The sequence below is a fragment of the Crocuta crocuta genome, unplaced genomic scaffold (genome assembly GCF_008692635.1).
Source record: "Crocuta crocuta isolate KB4526 unplaced genomic scaffold, BGI_CrCroc_1.0 scaffold147, whole genome shotgun sequence".
NCBI lineage: Eukaryota > Metazoa > Chordata > Mammalia > Carnivora > Hyaenidae > Crocuta > Crocuta crocuta.
Window position 1 is genome coordinate 10,315,272 of NW_027532594.1, and position 21,583 is coordinate 10,336,854.

General features: G+C 33.9%; 1 protein-coding gene across 2 annotated transcripts in view; it reads left to right on the top strand.

Moving 5' to 3' along the window:
- The window catches only part of LOC144244695 (uncharacterized), an 87,942-nt gene that overhangs the window by 35,285 nt on the left and 31,074 nt on the right, over window positions 1-21,583 (top strand). The window contains exon 8 of one of the 2 annotated variants that reach the window (XR_013339024.1): window positions 20,789-20,852. The exons of the other annotated variant lie outside the window; for it this stretch is intronic. The gene's annotated coding sequence lies outside the window, so the exon portion shown is untranslated. The remainder of the gene's footprint in view (window positions 1-20,788; window positions 20,853-21,583) is intronic. 2 annotated transcript variants of the gene reach the window in all.

Sequence of the window (21,583 nt, forward strand, 5' to 3'; positions counted from 1 at the left end):
GGAATCAGGGACCAACTTGAGAAGGCTGACACTAACAAAATGGGACAATGTACGCATTAATGTGAATAATAATTACAATGAATCAAAACACAAAGATATTAACATCCATGTATCCCCAATAAACTGCAAGGGGAAAATGGAACACCTTCAAAAAAAATTATTGCTTTTCCTATACTAACAATACCTTAGGATAAACAAATTTTTGTGTTTCTTTTCATAGAATTATTTTAGCTAATAAATGGAGAAAGATGAAAATAGAATAGACTGAAAATAGTGACATTCTGTATTTCCCTAATGGAATGGATCTAAGTAGTAGCTAACATCGTAGAATAGAGGTTCATATCACACACACAGACTAAAAGAAGACATATTGTATTTTGTTTAATAACAGTACACATCACAAACTATGATTTATTTTTTAGCCAAAAAAGTCAAGCTTGAATCAAATCAAGCCTCTAGAGCTAACTTCCATTTTAAATAAAATACAAGATGAGAGGAAAATACTTTTAAACAAGGCCCTACAAATGCAAACAGGAAAATCCAGAGTTTGGGACAACCAGGTTTTTTAATTAAGTTGCAAGAAAAGAGGAAAAAATGCATACATGACAGAGGAAGAGATGAAAAACATATCAGTAAAACTCTAAATAAAATGGACTTGGTTTGGATATTCTCCAAACAATATTGTTCGAAGAAACCATCTTTGAAAATACAATTATGAGGTAACTGAGGGAATTTGGATCTCATCTTAATAATTGACTGATTACAACTTTATTATAAGTCATTTTATGTCTTAATGTTTAAAGTCAACTTTTGTGTTTAGATCTGAAAAAATAATCCTGCTATTGATAGTACATACTGAGATATTTAAGGACAAAATAATATAGAATCAACGATTGTCTTCAAAATAGTAGAATGGAGGGAGAGGAAATGCACTGAATCATGTATGTAACAAGTCTGCCAATTGCTAAAGCTGGGTGGTAGGCACACAGGAGTTTATTATACTTTCCCCCCCAATATTGTAATATTTAACATTTCTTACTTCTGCCTCTATTGTTTTTTTTAATGCATCAAATATATTAAAAGCTTTTCACAAGTTAAGACCATTTTTCATAGCCTTTGATTTTCAAAGGTGGTAACCAAGCCTGGAACCAGCATAAATGGTAATTTTCCTACATGTATTTCTCTGTGGAGTAAATATGACAAACATGGATATGGCCTTTAGGAAGACATAGATAGGAATTTTCAAAAGACTTTTGCCCATTATAAGGTCTAGGATTCTAGGTACCTGGGTCTACTTTGAGACAGCTTCAAGTCTCTGATTCCCTGGGAGAAGGGCCTGGGTATATCAGTTTTTAGTCAAGAACCTCCTTTATTTGAATGAGAACTTCCTTTTTCCATGTCTCAGGAGGCTGGCTAGATTTTAAGGACATTCCACGAGTACCAGAAGGATCTAGCAAAGGTAAGGTTAGAGGATACACTAACCTCATGTGGCTTCCGAACTAGAGAAACCAGATGTTGACTTGATTTGAGCTAGTGACTAACTCTCAAGATCTCCATTCCCAGAGCCTAAGTGTACATGGTTGCTTCTCTTCTGGGTAGGCTTTGAATAAATGGGTTCACAAACTTCAGCTATGCTTCTATGATGACAGTCTTAACCACCTCTACTTTTCTAAAATATTAACTTTTCTAAAATATTATCTCCCTGCTCACAGTCTTGATAATACTGAAATCCACAAGGAAGCAATGAGGCCTGATCTACAGAACTGCTATCAGGCATAGTTTTCAGTTCAGAACAGTTTCCCCTGTCTTCTAATCGCTGAGAGCGATCCTTGACTCCAATCTCTTTTATACTCCATGCAGCGCTCCTCAGGGCCATATAATTCAAAAGAGTCACACACACACACACACACACACACACACACACACACGACAACACAGGCGAATATCAGAAAGATCTAAGACTTCCAGGCATAGTTCCCAAGGAACATTATTAATCACTCAGGACATGCTTTGTCTTAGGATTGTAAAACATTAAGATACCACTTAGGGGTTTATTGTCTATGTCTCATGGCTGCACTATAAGGTCCATGAAGGTAGTCATCTTAGTTAGTTATAATTGCTGATCTATTTCAAGCATGAGATATGCCTAGCATTTAGTAGATGCACAGTAAATATTTATTGAATAAAAGAAGGAGTAAAATATAAAAAGATGTATGCCATTGTGTGTGTAGTTAGTAGTAAAAGGAACTAAATATTGTGTAAACAAATATTATGGGAACAGAAATGGAGATAAAGAAAAATAAGAAAAAGCTATGTCATGGTGTAAACAAGATAGCATGGTATAGAGTGTGGTTTTTACCTTACAGTAATGGAAGGTCTGCTAAAATATTCTTTAAAAGGGAATTGCATGATCTGATTTTCACTTTATATAAATCATTTTGGTGTCTTCTTGGAGGAAGATCTGAGGAGTCAAGAATGTTTTCAAGGTTACTGCAATACCTATTTTAAACACAAGGAGAGCCTGACTTAAGGAAATGGGAAAGATAAGTTGAGGCAGATTTAAAACACTATACACCACTAATCATTATAGTAAGACACATTGTTTGATTGAATATAAGGAATGAGGAAGGGAACACAGTCTAAAAGGACTATCTGGGGGCCCAGTTAAGCATCTGACTCTTGATCTCAGCTCAGATCATCTCATGGTTTGCGGGGTAGGGCGTGCTTGGGATACTCTCGCTCCCATTCTCTCTGCCCCACCCCCCTAGCTCGTGCTCTCTCTCAAAGTAAACAAACAAACAAACAAATAAATAAAATGACTATCAGGTTTTTTTTTTTTTAATTTGGTATCTGGGAATATAGCAACTCTGTTAATGAGATAATGTGTACAAAATCAGAAACATACCTTGAGTGGGCAACGATGTGTTCTTTTTGGACATTTTTTTGGAAACTGATATGATAATATGGTGCAGTCTGCATTATTTATGAACTAATACAGATTAGATACGCCACTTACTACCTTCATGACTGAGACAATTTAGTTCCCTTTTTTGCTTCTGTTTTCTCTTATAAAAAATGGACAATAACAGATATCTCACAGAATTATTGTAAGTATATAATTAAATAAAACATGCATCTATCACAGAAACAAACAAATGATCACTCTGTACTTTTTTGTCTTTTCTATGAAAAATACTAAGTGCCTAGAGGAAATCATGGTCTTCCTATGGAAAATGTAGGAAAAATGAATATATATATATGTATATATATTGAGTTGTTAGAATATAGGCACTAGAAAAAACCTTGAGGATAGATGAGATTACAGAGAGACAAAAGGCACAAGTGTAAGAGCAGCCAGCAGTGGACGGTCACAGGAGTAAGAAATTTAGATAGCTTTAGAGTAGCAGCAACTCACAAAGAAGACCAATAGAATATAGAGAAAGAATGAGAAAAAGCTTAAGAACAGTGGGGTTGTTGTTATTGTTTTTGTCATCACTTTACTAGATTATGGATTTAGCTTCTTTTCTTTTCTTTTTTATTTTTTTTTTTTTTTGAAAGAGAGAGAAGGGACAGGGAGAATCTTAAGCAGGTTCCATGCTGGGAATGGATCTCACAACAGTGACCTGAAATCAAGAGTCTGACGCTTAACCAACTGAGCTAACCAGGTGCCCCTGATTTAATGTCTGACAGTTGAATAGAGCTCATTAAGACTACCTGTTGTAGTTAGAAGTGCAACCTTCTTCTTGGTTCAGATTTCATACAAGTCCACAAAACATATTCGTAAAGGGACAAACAGCAGTCATTCTTCTTTATCGCATTTCCAGGGCATCATTCACAATGACATTTGTCCTGTGAGAACCCACTTTCCCATAGTCTTATACAAGGATATGTTTATGGAAATCAATATATTTTGCATTACTCTTTCAGTTGCTTATAACATCATAAGAAGTAAAATTAGTGTAAGAACAAGGCTCTACCTCCATCCCAATAACATTCCCTGGGTAGAAAAAAAAATAACCATGGGAGATAGCTGTCAGAATCTGAAGTTAGCATTTCAAAAAGGACAGATTCTTTATGAAAGCCTAAAGGGATTAAACTGAAGCAGTTTAAAGTTTACAGGGGAAAGCCAACCAAAGTAAAAGACCAGAAAATGATATGATGGTGATAAAAATGTGTGTGTCTATTCCCCAGGACAAGATTAAACTAAAGATCTGAAAATTGGCTGGGGTAGTGCAGTGTGAAATATCTCAATTTGTCTAAAATCTTGAGAAGCCTACACATTATCAATCACACCTGCTGTAAACTAGAGGAATTCCAGACAATCAAGTTGAAATTAGGAAAGAAGATATTTTATCTTTCTGTCACATTATATGTGAAGCTAGTGTTCAAAAATGAATCTTTCACACGCTTAACATTGTATTAGATGGAGCTAATGATTAAACCAGGGAGGTCCAACCAAAGTGCTCTCGGTGCCCCATGCAGCCAGTAATGTGGCCTAGGGGAGACATTTCAGTCCCTTGCTCCGGCCTGCCACAGCTCAGCATCACCAATTAACAACATCTTTTTTCCTTTCCACACCCGCACAAGGGTAATTTAGTTTCGGCTTCTGCCTCCAGAAAAATGAAAGAAACTTAGGCCACCTATAATTCTCTGTACAAAAATCACAATGCAAACTGAAGAACATGACAAAAGATCCTGACATTTAAGGGAAAAGACATGTCAGGACAAAGTGGCTGCCTAGGAAGCAGCTGGCTAAAGAGTGATTGCTATGCTGATGGAGTTTCATAAACATAGTGCCATTTTAATCAGTCAAAACCTGTGGACTTCAAGACTTGTCAATTATATTGACAATTATGAAGTATGCTTGTGTTATTTCTTTGTGAGTATTTCAATAAGTGCTTTGCTTCCAACAAGAACTTTTTCTCTTCTTTAGATATTTTTCCTTCCTCCTGAGTCTATTAAAATAGCCAATATATTACTAGTATCATAATTTTTCTAAGGTATAACACACAAATCTTAGGTGTACAAATTGATGATTACTTGTATGTGCATGTATATACAACTGTAAATGTATATATAATATACATATATTCATGTAAATACAATTCAGGTCAAGATATAGTGTGTTTTTTGAGATTTCCTCATGCCTCTTTCAGTCATTATTGCAGCGTTCTTAATTCTAACAATACAGATAAGTTTGCTTGTTATTGAACTTCATGGAAATGAACTCAGGTGCTATTGTACTTTTCTGTGTCTAGCTTCTTTTGGATGTCACTATGTGTGTGAGATTTGTACACATTACATTGGTGTATAATTTATCATCATTTGTCATCCACAATATTTCGTTATACTGCTGACAGGCATTTGGAATTTTCATGTTTTTCTACTATGAATAAAGCTAAACATTGTTCCACAATATCTTTGTTAATTATAAGATCTCCTTTCTCTTGGGTATGTGTCTATGAATAGTACTTCTGGATCTAATAAGAAAGCACATATTTAGCTTTATCAAATATTCCCAAATGTTTTTCCCCCATTTATACCCTAATCAGCAACATATGAAAGTTATATTTTCTACACATTTTTACCATTGGATTTTGTCAGGCTTCTAAAATCTTAACCATTCCAGTAGGTATAAGATGGCATTATACCATGCTTTTAATTTAAATTTCCCTTATGTACAATGATAGTAAGCATCATTTCATATGCTTATGAGCATTTGATTATTCTGTTTTGTGAAATGGCCTTACAATTTTTTGACTTTTCCCCTTTCAATTTGTATAAATCATTTTGTATTCATAAGAGTCTTTCACTGGACATTTTTATTTGACTATCATGCCCTGTGTTGTACATTTGCTTTTTAATCTTTTAGTATTTTTTGTTGTGTTGGTTTTTCTAATAAATAGAAGGCCTTGATTTTAATGTAGCCCATTTTCTCATGGTTAAATATTTTGTGTGTTTAACAAATCTTTGCCTATTCCAAGGACACTAATATGTCCTTCTGAAATCCTTATTAATTTTTTTCTTAACTTTTTGATCTGCAATCTATCTGGAATATGTGTGTATATTATGTGAGTTAAGAATCAAGAAATATCTTCTTTTTTTTTTTAAAGTTTATCTAGAGAGAGAAAGAGAGGAAGTATGCACAAGTGGAAGAGGGGCAGAGAGAAAGAGGGAGAGAGAAAATCCCAAGCAGGCTCTATGCTATCAGCAAGAGTGCAACATGGGACTCTATCCCATGAACCACCATGAGATCATAACCTAAGCTGAAATCAAGAGTAGGACACTAAACCTACTGAGCAACCCAGGAGCCCCAGAATCAGGGAACATTTTCCATTTGAAAATGCAATCAACACAGCATCATATTTTGAAAAGACCATTCTTTCCGCACTACACTCTGGTGTCTCCTTTACTATTGTGATACTAATTTTATGTGTCAAATTGGACGGTACTTTTGGATGACATTAACATTGAAATCAGTAAACTCTGATTTCAGAGTTGGCAGATAATCCTCCATAATGTGGGTGGGCTTCATTTAATCAGCTCAAAGCCTGACTAAAACAGAAAGACCAGCCTCCAGACAAAAGAGAGTTCTCTAGTACACTGCCTTTAGATTTCATCTGTATCATTGGCTCTCCAGGGTCCTGAGTTTACTGGCTCACAGTGCAGATTTGAGCTTTTCAGGTTCATACTTGCAAGAGCCAATTCCTTATAATAAACCTTTCATTGGAGATCCCTGATTAATACAGTCATACATAAGTTAAACATAGATATGTGATTTATTTGAGGTCTCCATTCATTTGCCTACTTCATGCCACTTTGTTTTTATAGTTATTTTCCACAAGACAGTTAATTTAAATCAAGTGACTTTATTAAAACCAGAGTCAGAAGCCTCTGACCAAATATTTTGATGTAACCACTACTGAGAGAATTGAAGAAGGTAAATAAGGGAAAAGCAATATTTGTTTAATCTTGCCAAATCCTTGTCATTCATAACAGTAGCTAAATAAATAAGATTTGAGACTAGTACTACAAGGGACATCCTAATAAGTTAATTATTTAGAAATTTGGGGTTATATGTCAGAAACATTAAAAGAAAACAATGAAAGTGCAAGATTCTACTTTTGGCATTACAGCAGGAGGAATGCCATGGACCCACTCCTCTAAAACTGGTACAAAGTATAAAAGGACAACTACTTACATTCTTTTGGAAGTTGTTTGGGGTCATACAAACTCACACATTACTCAACAAAGTGAGCTCAGTAAGAGCAGGGAAAGTCTGTGTCTTATCAGGCCCCTGTCCCTCCTCCTCCTCTCCCAGCTCAATGGAAACCCCGCTCCAGACTCTTGCAAAAAAGAACCCAGGATTTGGATCCCCCCACTCATAGTTGGAAGGCTATCTTCTTAGGAAAGACAGGATATCAGCCTTTTTTATCCTGTCCCAAGTTATTTGCTGCTGAAACTAAGTTCTGGTGAGTGTGGTCAAGAGATGAGGCTTTCTTCTTTTTTCCAGCCACCTTCAGCAGAGTAGACTTTTGAACTTTGGCATACCACTGTTGAGAATATTGGAATCATATCACCATTGCCCCAGCTTTTAAGGTAATGGTTTTAAACTTGAAAGGCAAGCTTAGAAGCTATGAAAGTATTATAAACCCTGTTCCTTTCTCCTGCACTGAGGGCTCACTTCCTAAGGTGGGAATACTCTTCAGAGAGAAATACACTCATTTCCAGAGCACTGGCTTGGAGTTTTTCCCTGAGAGAGAAGGAGGACACGAAGCATAAAATTCCTAATTTCTTTTTAGGGTAACTGACTTATTGTAACAGAGTGTGGAAAAGTTTAAGTCTACAGGTGCTCTCAAACACAATGGAGATTTTGGTGAAAGGCAATAGGGAGAAAACTGGTGGAATCATTGGGCACATAAGCTAAACTATCGGCCAGTTGGTTTACCTGTGACAGCTGGGGAAGGAAAAGCTGGGAGAGGTCCTCCTGGAGTCAGAACAAATCTCAAAACACTGACCTAGGGACTACTGCTTTAGAACTTGAATTTGAATGATTATTCTGCACAGAAGCCTGTGCACCAGATGTATTGTTGAAAACAATAGATCCATCAGGCAGTAACTAGTGGAGCTTAACAGCTCTTGGTCAAGGAAACAGTCAAATGGAGCCCTGGCAAAATCATTGTTTCCCCACAGTGACTGTGAGCTTACTCAAGGCTGTGTCCCACTGAGGAGCAACATCAGAAACTGAATGGTGTGGTGTCAGTAGATAAAGAGGCTAAGAAGTCTGCAACGTGCAATCAAATAAAAATAACAAGACCTAAGAAGGATAGTAATTAGATTTGCTTCAATATATTATCTAAAGTGTCCAGTTGCCGACAGAAAAATTATGAAACATGAACACAAACCGAACCAAACCAAACGAAAAGCAAAAACAAACCCAGGAGAGTATGACCGATACTTGAGACACAGAGCAGGCAGGAGAAATTGCCTCTGAGGGTGGTCAGAAGTCTGCTATAGCAGGAAACTTCAAAGTATCCATTGTAAATATATTCAAAGAACTAAATTCAGCTGTGATCAACAAAGCAAAAGAAGGCGTAATGACAATGCTGAGTTAAATAGAAAATATAATAAAGAGAAATAATTTTTTAAAATGCCAGATGGAAACCCTGAAGTTGAATAGAACAATAATTGAATGTAAAATTCACTAGAGGAACTCAAAAGTACATTTGAGACTGACAGAACAAAAAACTAATAAAGTTGAAGACAGATGACCAGATATGCAATCCATGGAATAGGAGGAAAAATGAATGAAGAAAAATGAACAGAAATCCTTATTAAATGTGGGGTCCCACGAAATGCACCAACATACCTATAATAGAACCGGAAGGAAAGGGAAAACAAGGAAAAAGCAAATGAAATTTAGAAGAAATAAAGATGAAAACTTGAAAATTTATTTAAAAATATTAACTTACACATCCAGGAAACTCAACAAACTTGAAGTAGGATAAGTGAAAAGACACTAATAGCCAGAATTATCATAGCAAAGAGGCTGAAAATTGGAGGCAAAGAGAAAGTCTTGAAAGTATCAAGAGAAAAATATCTAGTCACTTACAAGGGAAGCTCTATAGGAACAGAAGCTGACTTACTGGAAACAATGGAGGCCAGAAGCAGTAGAATAATATATTCAAAGTATTCAAATAAAAAACTGTCAGCCATTAACCCTAAATCCAGCAAAACTACCTTCAAAAATGAAAATGAAATAAAGACTTTTCCAGTTAAGTAAAAATTGAAGGAAATTGTTGCTAGCAGACCCATAATAATAATAAAGAAAGTTGTTTAGGCTGAGCGCAAATGACCACATATGGTAATTTGAATACACATAAAAAAAAGAGCACAGGAAAGGTAATTATGTAATTATGTAATATGAGCCAAAGATCTGAATAGACAATTTTCTAAGAAAGATATACAAACGGCCAATAAGTACATTAAAAGATGCCTAAATTACCAATCATTAAGGAAATGAAGATCACAACTACATTAAGCTATTAATTAAGCTTCATACTCATTAACATAGCTCCTATCGATAAAACCAACCAACAAACAAAAAACAAGTGTTGGTGGAATGTGAGGAAATTGAACCCCTTGAGCACTGTTTGGTCGGAATGCAAAATAGCACAGCTGCTATGGAAAACAGTAGATTGGCTTTGGTTATGACTAGAGGATGATGGGTTTCTTGTCTGATGTCATGAAAACATTCTAGAATTGATTGCGTTGATGGTTGCACATAGCTGTGAATATAATAAAATCTACTGAGTTGTGTGTTCAAAATGGAATTATTGTATGGTATGTGAATTATATCTCAAAAATGCTTTAAAAAAGAGAAAAATATAATAAAAATGGTTATTTCTAAAGATCAGATGTCACAACTAGTGAATGCAGGGAAATGCTACCTTTTTATAAGTCCTATAGTACTGTTTGATCTTACTAATTACAAACATGTGTTTCACTAAAAATAAAAATACATTAAAATAACATGTAATAAAAATTTTTGGTTTAGTAATGATTGAATTAAAATAAGTAAAGGCAAAAAATATATATGCAGGAAGAAATGTCACAGTTAATGCAATATAATCAAACCCATTAATATTTCTGCATCCAAATGCAATAGAGTCTAAAAAGTAGCTTTATGATAATTTGGGTTCAACTTTTCGACCAAATAAATGAAGGTCAGACTTTCAGTCTATCATTTAGAAAAAAAAAGAAAAAAAGCCAATATCTTTCACTTATTTATTTATTTAGATTCAAAATCACAGATGAGGGTTATAGTTTTGTAAGTCAACATGATTAAACTATATTCTATTTCACCTCATTTTAACATGTGACACATGTAGGTTTTACATCAACTAGGGATCTTAAGATGTTTTAACTATTTTTATTGTTAGGATTTGCTATAAATGAAGAAGATACTCTTGTGATTTTCACATAAATGGGTCAAGGAATTTATTTACTTTGGAGTTATACCAATTAAGATTACTGTTTTATGTGGATTTCTTATATTACTGAACCAACTGGCAGGAATAGACCTCATATTCAAGTAGTTTGTCAATACTCAAACATATTCACTCCGTTTTATGGTTCTAAAGTAGCTTTTTAAATGTTCTCTTATTAAAACTCTATCTTCTTCCTCCCTTGAATTAAACTATCCCCACACTTAATCCTTTTTGATTTGCTTTTACCTTGTTCTTTTCCCCTATTCTGTACTACCTTCCTTCCATGCTCAGTTATCTCCATTTAGCTGCCAAAATATTTCTTGCAGATTCTTCTTTAGTCATCTCTTTAAACTCTCCCAAACTGAGTAGGATTTCCTATCTACACCTCTTTATACTGAGTTTATCCAAGCTTTCTTACTGAGGAGCTAAAATTGTCTAGACCTATGGAAGATTTTGAGCATCATCTGAGGAGCTGAAGTAAGACCAAGAAATGTTTCAATAGCAAGATTAGCATCAAATGGAAAGTCAAGGATTATGCAATTTAGAGATGCTAGTCTTAGCCAAATTTTCCATCCTGCTTGGCTCCTTTTTGCCTTTAGATTCTTGAAGCATCTAGAAAGGACACTTCCTAACGTGTCTTCCAAGGCAAAGTGACTCACCCAAGGATGTGCATACTGCTATGAAATGCTAACAAAAGTAATAATTAGTTTTCCCAATGAGATTGTAAAACCTCAGTTATATTTGGGAAGGAAAGAAGCATTCTTTGTGAATGATATTAGTCCCTGACTTTGTTCAGAGGTCTTATGGACTTTTGTGACTGGCTATGTCCCAAATGTAGAAAAGAGATGGAAATGAATCTGAATTCCCAAACATATTTGTATACCCATATAGAAAATGAAGCAATACCATAAAATTTCCTTCATATTATTATATTTGTAAAAGGGAGTATTTATTTATTTTTTAAAAACAGACAATTTTGTTCATGGCAAAACCTAATGAGCTACAAGACTCTGAACAATGTGGTTCCTATTTTGTTCACAACATCGTGGCTCAAGGACCAGGGCATAGAAGGTTTTTCCTAGGGCTGGCTTATTTTCATTCAAATCATGGCTTGAGTTTGCCTCTGTAGTTTCTTTGTGTAAATAAAACAATTAATTAAAAGGCGTTCATTCAAGGAAACAGAGCATAAATGGTGGTGATCATGAGTTATAATACAGCAATCTCATCAGGTAATTAAATAGAAGTGTTTTCCATGTCTCAAAAACTGTGTTTGTCTCAATAATTTACCTTCTCCTTCAATGTCAGAAAGTATACTATATATTTTTTATCTTTTCCATTTTTTCTTACTGTCACCCATCTTCAGAATTCTTTCCAAAATTTTAGATACTCTTGTTAATTATATGTTAGAGCATCACCATTTAAGTGGTGCTTTTCATGAGTTGAAAATAAAATACCTGTAGGACTTGTCCTACCAGGTATCATGACTAAAGTAATTATGAAGCATGTAATAGTCCCAGGTATAGGAATAGAGCAGATTGATTTAGAGCTCCGAGCAGATTCAAGTGCATGGGGTTAGTAAGTAATGGATGTGGTATAGCAGAACTAATAAAAAGAGATATTTTGGACCAGTTATACTATAAAAAAAAAAGATTTGCTTCTTATGTAATGCCATATACAATAATCAACTCAGATTGATAAAAGATGTTTTAAAACATTAGACTAAACTATAAAAATATATCTTTAAAATCATAATATCTATAATTAAAAGAAATTACAGATATATTTGTCTGCATGAAAATTAAAAACTTCTGTTAAAAGGAGAACCAAAAGATAAGCTCAGACTGGATATGTCATTAATAAGACATCTTATTGATTAAAAAATTAATATCTGGGATATATAAATAATTCCTAAAAATCAGGAAGAGAAGCACATACAAAGCATCAAACAAAAATATGAGCAAACTTTTCTCAGAAAGAGAAATGAAGAATGACTAATAAACATATGAGTAGGTGCTCAACCTCTTATTGGTAATTAGGGAAATGCAGCATGAGACCAGAATAAGATACCATTTACACAGCCAGATGCACAAATATTGATGTCAGAATAAATCAAGTTCCTTGAACAGTTCCTAGAACATAGTAAAATTCAATCAGTAATCATTGGGAGAATGAGTAAATAAATAGGATGCATGCAATCTGCTTAGGAGTGAAAATAGCTACATTTAGGGAAATAATTTGGTATTATCTAGTAAAGTTGACTCTCATATTCCCTTGGTCCTAAGACCCAGAGAGTCCCTGTGCATGTGTGTGCTTATGTGTGTATGTGAAAGGGTGTGTGTGTCCTGAATAAGTGCATCAGGTACATGTATAAAAACACTACTGACATTGTTTGTGATAGCATTACAAACAAACAAACTGGAAAAGAATTCAAATGTTCATTAATGTTCAACTGTTCATTAATTTATAAAAAATAATATAATTGTGAATTGATTAAAATATAAATAAAAAATGAATGTTATTCAACAATCTAAATAAATGATGGTTATGTACTATAACTACACAAACATGAATGTTATCTTTGAAAATAACATGGAGTGAACAAAGCAAGTTGCAAAAGTCTACATATCGACTGATCTTGTTATGCTACAGTTCAAAATCATATAAACAGATGACTATTATATAACATATAGTTTTATATAGTAATATACATATATGTGGGAAGAGAAACTTTTTGGGGAAAGCAATGAAAGGTACACACAATTCATGATGCTGCTTTCTAGAGTAGGGAAGGGATGTGATGAGATGGGAGGGAACATGTAAATAGATACCTGATCAGTAATGGTAGATATCCAAACATGCATACTCACTTTATTATGTCTCATAGTTGCATTTGATGTATATATTCCTTAATGTGAATAAATTTTAACAATATTTGTAGTATATGAAAAGCTTTTAGAACTGATCTAAGTTATTGTTAAATGTTGAAAGAATGTTGAAATTTAATTATTTACAGTTTTCTTAAAATAATGCATCTACAAATGAAGTGTACTGATGTTTACATGGAATTATGTATATATAGTCAGGATGTATAAATTAGTTTATACAATTTCATGTGTTTATGTTGGTTTTTGCTAAATCACGAACATTTGTTATCAGTGATTAATATTCATATGATTAGAAAATGCTTTGGAATGCATCTACATTGTTCTGTGACAATCAGGGATATGAAAACATAATAGTAATTTATGTTTTTTAAATAAGTCCTACATTTCATTTATATTAAGTTAATGAACTCATTTAAATATTTTTTCTTTTTAAGAAAAAAGGTAGAATCAAATGAATTGAAAATTTTATTTTTAAATTTTAGTAGTTTTTGCAAAATACACTCCAATATTATTTACTTATTCAACCATTGTGAAAAAACAGAAAGTAATAAATAACACTAAAAAAATATTGGAGTGCACAAACCATTAAATGTAGGTTCATTTCATTAAGCCATAATTTAACCCACATGTACAGTAATTTTATTGCTTTTGACACTTTACCCAATTAATGTCAATAATATTTGAAGGTAGAGATCATCAAGAGATTTACTGAAGTGATGTAAAGATAATTAATTTTCAGATGGACACATTTTATGTCTCCTGAATGACCAGAAATGTATTCTTTCAATTTGAGCCATGAATACTTTTTACTTGCGGACAACTTACAAAATATCACCTAATGTTCCAGCATTTACATCAGTTAACATTTTCTGTTAAAATGTTGTATTTAGATAGTGCTGTCAGAGACAGATTTCTCTAATATTAATTCACAGTATGTAATTATTATTTTCAATGCTGTCACCTTGAGGGAAAAAACACATGCAAAATAGGATAACCACAGATAATTTTTAATGTTGATGCTATTTCCTAAGTTTCCACAATTTCAACATTCACGAGAATGAATGTTCTAGTAGGTATACCTAGAAAAATTTAAATTGAATAACATGATTATGATAACTAGAATAAATATAAATCTTATCCATTTAGAACATATTTATTATTATTATTATTAATGTTTATTTATTTTTGAGAGAGAGAGATCCTGAGCAGAGGAGGGGCAGAAAGAGAAGGAGACACAGGATCTGAAGCAGGCTCCAGGCTTTGCGTTGTCAGCACAAAGCCTGATGTGGGGCTCGAACCCATGAGCTGAGCCGTGAGATCATGACCTGAGCCAAAATCAGATGCCTAACTAACTGAGCCAGCCAAACGCTCTTAAAAATTATTTTTTAAAAGGGTTAATACTGCTCTGCTGGGGTGTTTTAGAAATTTGTGAAGGAGAATATTGGGAGAGCCTATTTAGTAAGCTAGAGAGCTAAAAATACTATCCATGGAAGAACATTTATATATGTTCCTTATTCTGTGTATCTTCTAAGTGTTCCATCTGACAGCTCTTATATGTGTAAAAAATATGTAACTTTTTTAGTTTACAGCTAAACTCTAGTTTGTATTTAAACACAACATATTTATAAACATATTTTTAAGGGAGAAGTATAACTACTGTGTGAATCAAAGATTGTACTTGGTGTAATTCAGCATATTATCAAGAATTTTCCACTTCTAATGGTCTAATAGCAATATTGCTGATGGTATTTCAGCTGCCCAAACAACTTGTAGCAGTGTGTAATCATAGTCATTGTATTCATACATATAAATGCAAACACCCAACTACTTAATTATTTTCTACTGCAGTAAATATCTGAATATTTATGTATTGATATGCATCTACTTTATATTATAATCAATATTACATTGATTATTAGGGGAAGGGTACAATATTTATGTGGTTGGTTGTAATATCTATACACTTTATTTCATGATATAAAAAAGAGTATTCCTTTGAGTTATAAGGTTGAGAAGAATTGCATCAGAGGATATACTAGATGATGATGATCAATGGAAATATTACTTTATTTCTTCAGTGCTTACTGTGCTCTAGCCTCCTCACAGATTTTGAAAAACTGAAGAGCCATCAGTGTAAGTTCCTACAGACCAAATGCTATGTTGAGTCAATTTTATAAATTCAATGTCATAAGAAAGGCTTGTAGAGTACAGTTTATATTACATTGCTATTTTAAATCTACTCTGTAGTTATATACAAAACATTTACAGAGATTACAAGTAAAGAATACATAATTGCAAGTCAAAAACTTGAGCCTAGGGCACACTTGTTTGTTATTAAAAATAAAGTATCAGGGGCACCTGGGTGGCTCAGTCAGTTAAGCATCTGACTTCAGCTCACGTCATGACCTTGCGGTTTGTGAGACAGAGCCCCACGTTGGGGTCTGTGCTGACAGCTCAGAGCCTGGAGTCTGCTTCGGATTCTGTGTCTCCCCCTCTCTCTGCCCCTCTCCAGCTTGTGCTCTGTCTCTGTCTGTCTTTCAATAATAAATAAATGTTAAAAATTTTTTTAATAAAATAAAATATCAGATTCTGATGAAAACCATATAGAGAAGCATGGATAAAATGCCAAGGGGCATGGAAACAACTACATTTAGTTTATAAGGGAAGTGGCCCTTATTCGGTCCTTGCTGCACAGTAGAATCACAGAAGGTTGATATAGGGATGCACTTTCAAGGTGCAGGAATAATTGAAACTTCATGAAACGTGTGTACATTAAAGAAGCAGCCTGGTGTTGATTAAACGTACAGTGGTTAAGCTCCACAAAGTGGAGAGGATTGCAGTAGTATAATGAAAAATAAGCTGAGAAGTAGTTAGAGGTAAAAAGAAAGGCATAAATTCTTTAGAGGTGATACTGAAGCTTGTGGTGGAGAGCAAGCCACAAGATGGATACATTAGTTTTGGTCTGTCTGGGATGTTGAAAAATCAATAATGCTACTATATTTAACAAACCAAGGTAATTGTTGGCTTTCTTCCCTTCCAGGCTCCCAAATCTCTATGGCCATGCTTTAATGTTCGATATTATAAAATTTGCTGCAGTTTATTCATATAAATTCTTTTAAATATGTGCTTTTTAGGATAAGTATGGTTTGAATTATTTTACAAAATCTAACATATATCGGGCTGATACTAAATGCTTGAACAAATAGGGAAATAAAGGCATTGTGACTGGTAGTGATATTAAACTTTTAGTATAATATTGAGAATTTGTGATTATTCATTTTTTCTCAGCCAATGTATTAAACTTGGACCGTCTTATAACTTTTCTCAACCATTTAAGGAGTATACAGTGTTGTTGTCCATTTCCATAGACTCAAAACTGTTTGGTAGATGTTTTTAAATTATAATTCATTTCTACATACTAGGTGGGTAAATTAAGTCTTGAAACTTTGAGCATTTAGATATTAGATATAAACAGATATAGAGACAGAACAGAGAGAAGCACTTGAGTGTATGTATGAAAAACTTAATAGTGCCAAAATGCTTTTATTCCGGTGAGTTGAATTGATACAAATAGCAATTAATTTACTTGAACATTCACTTTTGCATTCATTGACTACATAGTTACTCCTTCCAGAAAGCACTTATCTTCATTATGTTTTGTTAAAACAACTATAGGGAACATTTTGTAACATGTAAAAATAAACAATTTGAAGAATAGCTTGACAATATCTATGCAAATTTTAAATATTTCTAACATTTGATTCAGTATTTTAACTTTTGGGAATTTATCCAACAGATATACTCACACATTGTTGACAGATGAATGGATGGATAGATACAGAGCGAAATAGAAAGATGATAGATAGATAGATAGATAGATAGATAGATAGATAGAATAATGTAGATACAGACATTAATGTGGCATGGTTTATAAGCATGAAAAAATATGATCTAAGTGTTCTCCTATTTTAGATTGGTTGAATGAATTTTTGTATATGTAAATAATATAATAATGCCTAATTGATCTATATAACTCACTATGGAAAATATCTATTCTTATTATTTAATTAAAAATTACTCAAGTTGAAAACAGAATACAGAATAGCACCTCTTTACAAAAAGAAAAGGAGAGGCGCCTGGGTGGCTCAGTCGGTTGAGCCTCTGACTTCAGCTCAGGTCATGATTTCACAGTTTGTGAGCTGGAGCTCCATGCCGGACTCTGTGCTGACAGCTCAGAGCCTAGAGCCTGCTTCATATTCTATGTATCCCTCTCTGCCTACCCCTCCCCCACTCACACTCTGCCTCTCTCTGTCTCAAAAATAAATATTAAAAAAAATTTAAGTATTTAAAAAAAGAAAAAGGGAAAAAAGTATCTGGAAGGATATATGTCAATGTACATTCACTATAATTTCTTCTAGGGAATAAAATTTGGTGATTTGGGAGAATAAGAATAGGGAAAAAGTTAATATCCCTTATTNATCAGACAGAGATTAAGACAGAGCAAACAGGCAAGAATTTGCCAAGCCTTTCCTATAGCATACTCAGCACAAAACATAAAAAATATGTCTTTAGGGATCTACTTTCTGTACTCAAGTTGTCAAAAGTGAATAATATTTGTAATTTCAAGTGACACAATATGGGTAAGAAGCAGATGAAGTTAATGTAATATTTGGGTTTAGACAATGATTTCAAACTATCCTCCACTGGTCTGTTAAAAAAAAAAATAAAAGTACCGGGAATGAACAATGAAACTGATTTGAATGTCTCCTCATTCCTTTTTTCTCTGGCTAGTCTGTGATGGAGATGCCTAATGACTGGTGAAATACCCAGAAGGCAGGCTGGAGAGAATGGACGAAAAAGTAAAAGCTATAAGCCATTAGCACACTGGACAGTGGAGACTTGATGATTCTTTGAATACGGGAAATGCAAGATAAATGCTAAAAATCACTATTTAATATCTCACTGTTTGTCCCAGCTGATTAGTTTTGCTAGAGCTGATTCACAGTAGCCTATTGTATTTGTATCATTTTAAACTATGATATTCAGGAACTCTACCAAATTTTACATACATACTCTATGTCATTAAAATTAATTTTGTTCTAGAAGCTTGAAATGAAAGTTTTCTTCTCCCTTTCTCAGTGTAAACATAAGAAATGCTTTATGGTTTTTCAGAGCTCTTAAAGTAAATAGTAAATAGCATTTGGGAGAAAAATGCTGTTTGTAAATAGCTTAACAATTTATTCATATTAAAACAAATCTGCTCATTTTGTCAAAGAGATGCCCATGGCTTCACAGAAATGTGCCTAAGCAACCTTTGTAGTTATAAAACACACTCTGAAAACTTCCCCAAATCATTTACCTGAAGGAGCCCAGCCATTTTCTAGAGGTGCCAAAAGATCATAACACCCAAACCTCTCAGAGCTGCTTGCCCATTACTCAATTATTCCTTAGAGGGATGGTAACTGCATCATAGATTACAGCTTAACTCTATTTTCCACAACATGATAGTTTATAAAATTACAGTCTATGCTATAGCATTTCTGTTTGATTTATACCCAGCCTGAGGCATGAAATCTGCTTCCTTCCAGGAGGAAATTATGCTTTCTTGAAAGGAGAGAGTAGACGACAACCATAAAATAACTCAGATTCCCTCCCCCACCTCTAATTACCTATGTTCTTTATTTCTCAAAAAAAAAAATAAATAAAATTAGGAGATTACTAACGTTTCTGGTTTGGCTAGATGGGAAAGGCTTATTCTTTGTTTTGTTGGATGCAAATGCTTCTGAACTTTATACTCAAGCCAGTGTTTGTCCAGAATGTGGTTAAATTTAAGGCTAGAGGGGAAAATTAATAAATTCCAACTTTGTTACTTAGCCCATTTTATGACATTGCTTTTTTGATGAAACACTTAATCATTTTCTGATGTGTGCAACTCAGTGAATAAAGATGTTTAAAACTGAACTTGGTGGGTCACAGGTTAATTCAATTTCCATTTACTCATGTGTAAGAAATATTCCCATTGAAACAAAATGAGAAGGATGAGGAAGAGCTATTTTAAAAACTACATCAATATATGTTATGGGAACACAAGTGAAACATTTCCTTCAACCGTTCAAAGAAAAATTATATATTTTGATACTAGAGCATTAGAAAAGTGGCAATGAAAAATGGTATAAATTAGATACAACCTAAGAGCATAGGTTATCTGATTTTTAACAGTCAATTCAGTTTTGTTCTGATGATGTAATGAAATAGTGAGATCTTCTAAATACTCTTAGTTGTTGTTAAAAGTCTAAATGTAGTGCAGTAAAATGCAGTGCATGAAAGAAAATGCGATATTTTACTATTTCAAGCCAGCCAAAAGCACATATTTCATTTCTTCCAGATTCCTGTTCTATAGAAGCACTGATGGTTGTTTTAAATATGGATGTAAGATTTTTATGTGAATTACATCAATACAGTGGTAGTTACCCTCAAGTTCTTAAGTTCTTGAGAAGCTATGATTTTTATTTTTGCTTCTTCTAGTTTGGGCTATGAAGACCATTGGGGTGGCAATAGATACAGGTAATAAGGCAACAGGCTCCCATTAGAGTAAATGGTTTGAGACCTGATGGTGGTCATGATGGCTCTTTCCATGGAAGGACTATCCTCTCTTAGAGCCTAGGCTATGCAGCCACACCTGTTACACAGGACCTCCTGATTACTTATTATCACCATAAGGGCAAAACAAATCTAACTGGTACAGTCTAAAAAAGTTAGTTAGCCAGAGCGCGTAGGTGGCTAAGTCGGTTGAGCGTCTGGCTTCGGCCCAGGTCATGATCACGCAGGGTTCGAGGCCTGCATCGGGCTCTGTGCTGACAGCTCAGAGCCTAGAGCCTGTCTTCAGATTCTGTGTTCCTTCTCTCTGACCCTCCCCTGCTCACACTGTGTCTCTCGGTCTCAAAAATAAATAAAATACAAAAAAAATTTTAAAAAAGTCAGTTAGCCTCCTGAAAGTTTTTCCTACCCATTGCTACAATCAAAATTTTATCAAACTTTGGAGTGATTTGGATAGATATTTTTGTATCTTGTAAGGTAGGCCTCTAGTGAATGCTGTGCAACAACATCCTGATTGGAAAGGAATTTACTAAATTGAATAGCAATTGCATTGACACATACCACTGAGAATTGGACAATGTGTGGCCTCAAGGAAGGAATCCAGGCTTACATCGTTCAAAGCAAGAAAGAGCTCACAGATTTGGAATTATTATAAGATGCGGGAAACCTGCCGTGAATATTGTGAAGATATTGTTTTAATGAAACCTTTACTTATTGAGGTAAACCAGATTGTAATCTTTCTTCTTCTTCCTCTTTTTCTTCTCTTTCCCCTTCCCTTTCTCCTTCTTCATTTCTCCTTTTCCTTCTTTGAAAAAGAGATCGTGTTGAGCAGGAGAACCTTGGAACACCTGTTTTGTTTCCTCAAGAGAATATATCTCAGGTTTGTTATTTTATAGTTTTTTGGTAGAAATTGTACTATCTTTTCCATTCTAGAAAGGAAGATGAGTAAGTGTAAGGTGTCATTAGATTCTTATCTTCAGTACCAAGACTTGTTTTACATTTGAATATAACATTTCTTTTTCCCTAAAAAAAATGACTCACATCTATGAGAAAAGGAGACAGTGGAGAAATTTTTTTAAAAATATGTGTTTTTTTTTTAAAATTGCATTTAAAAGAACAATATTGATAAAATGGTTACAAAAAACTTGTAAATTTTCATCATTGTTGGGGGAAAGTAAAATATAAACATTTTATTTCTCATATTTGCATACTTATCAAATCAATATCTAGCAAAAGACATATAAAGGATCAATATTTCCGTTTGGCATATCTCCTATTACTACATTTTGGGAGATGACTTTGTTAGCTGATATTGGGATTGTTTTTTGGTACAGGCAGTGACATGTTTCAGTCCGTTTCATTTCAATCATTCTAGGGTAAATAAAATAAAAATAGGAGCAATCAAAGTAGTTTTATGATAATAACTGATAACCTAACTACCCTGATCTAAAATTCCAACTTAAAAATCTGTTAGCATACTTAGAAAATATGCAAACAGCCAACAGAATTATTGAAATAATCTTTTGCTTGGAGACATGCCATATTTCAAGCAGATGGGTGATATGACGAGAAGTGAAGATGCTGAATAAAGTTGTCAAAGAGGCTAAATAT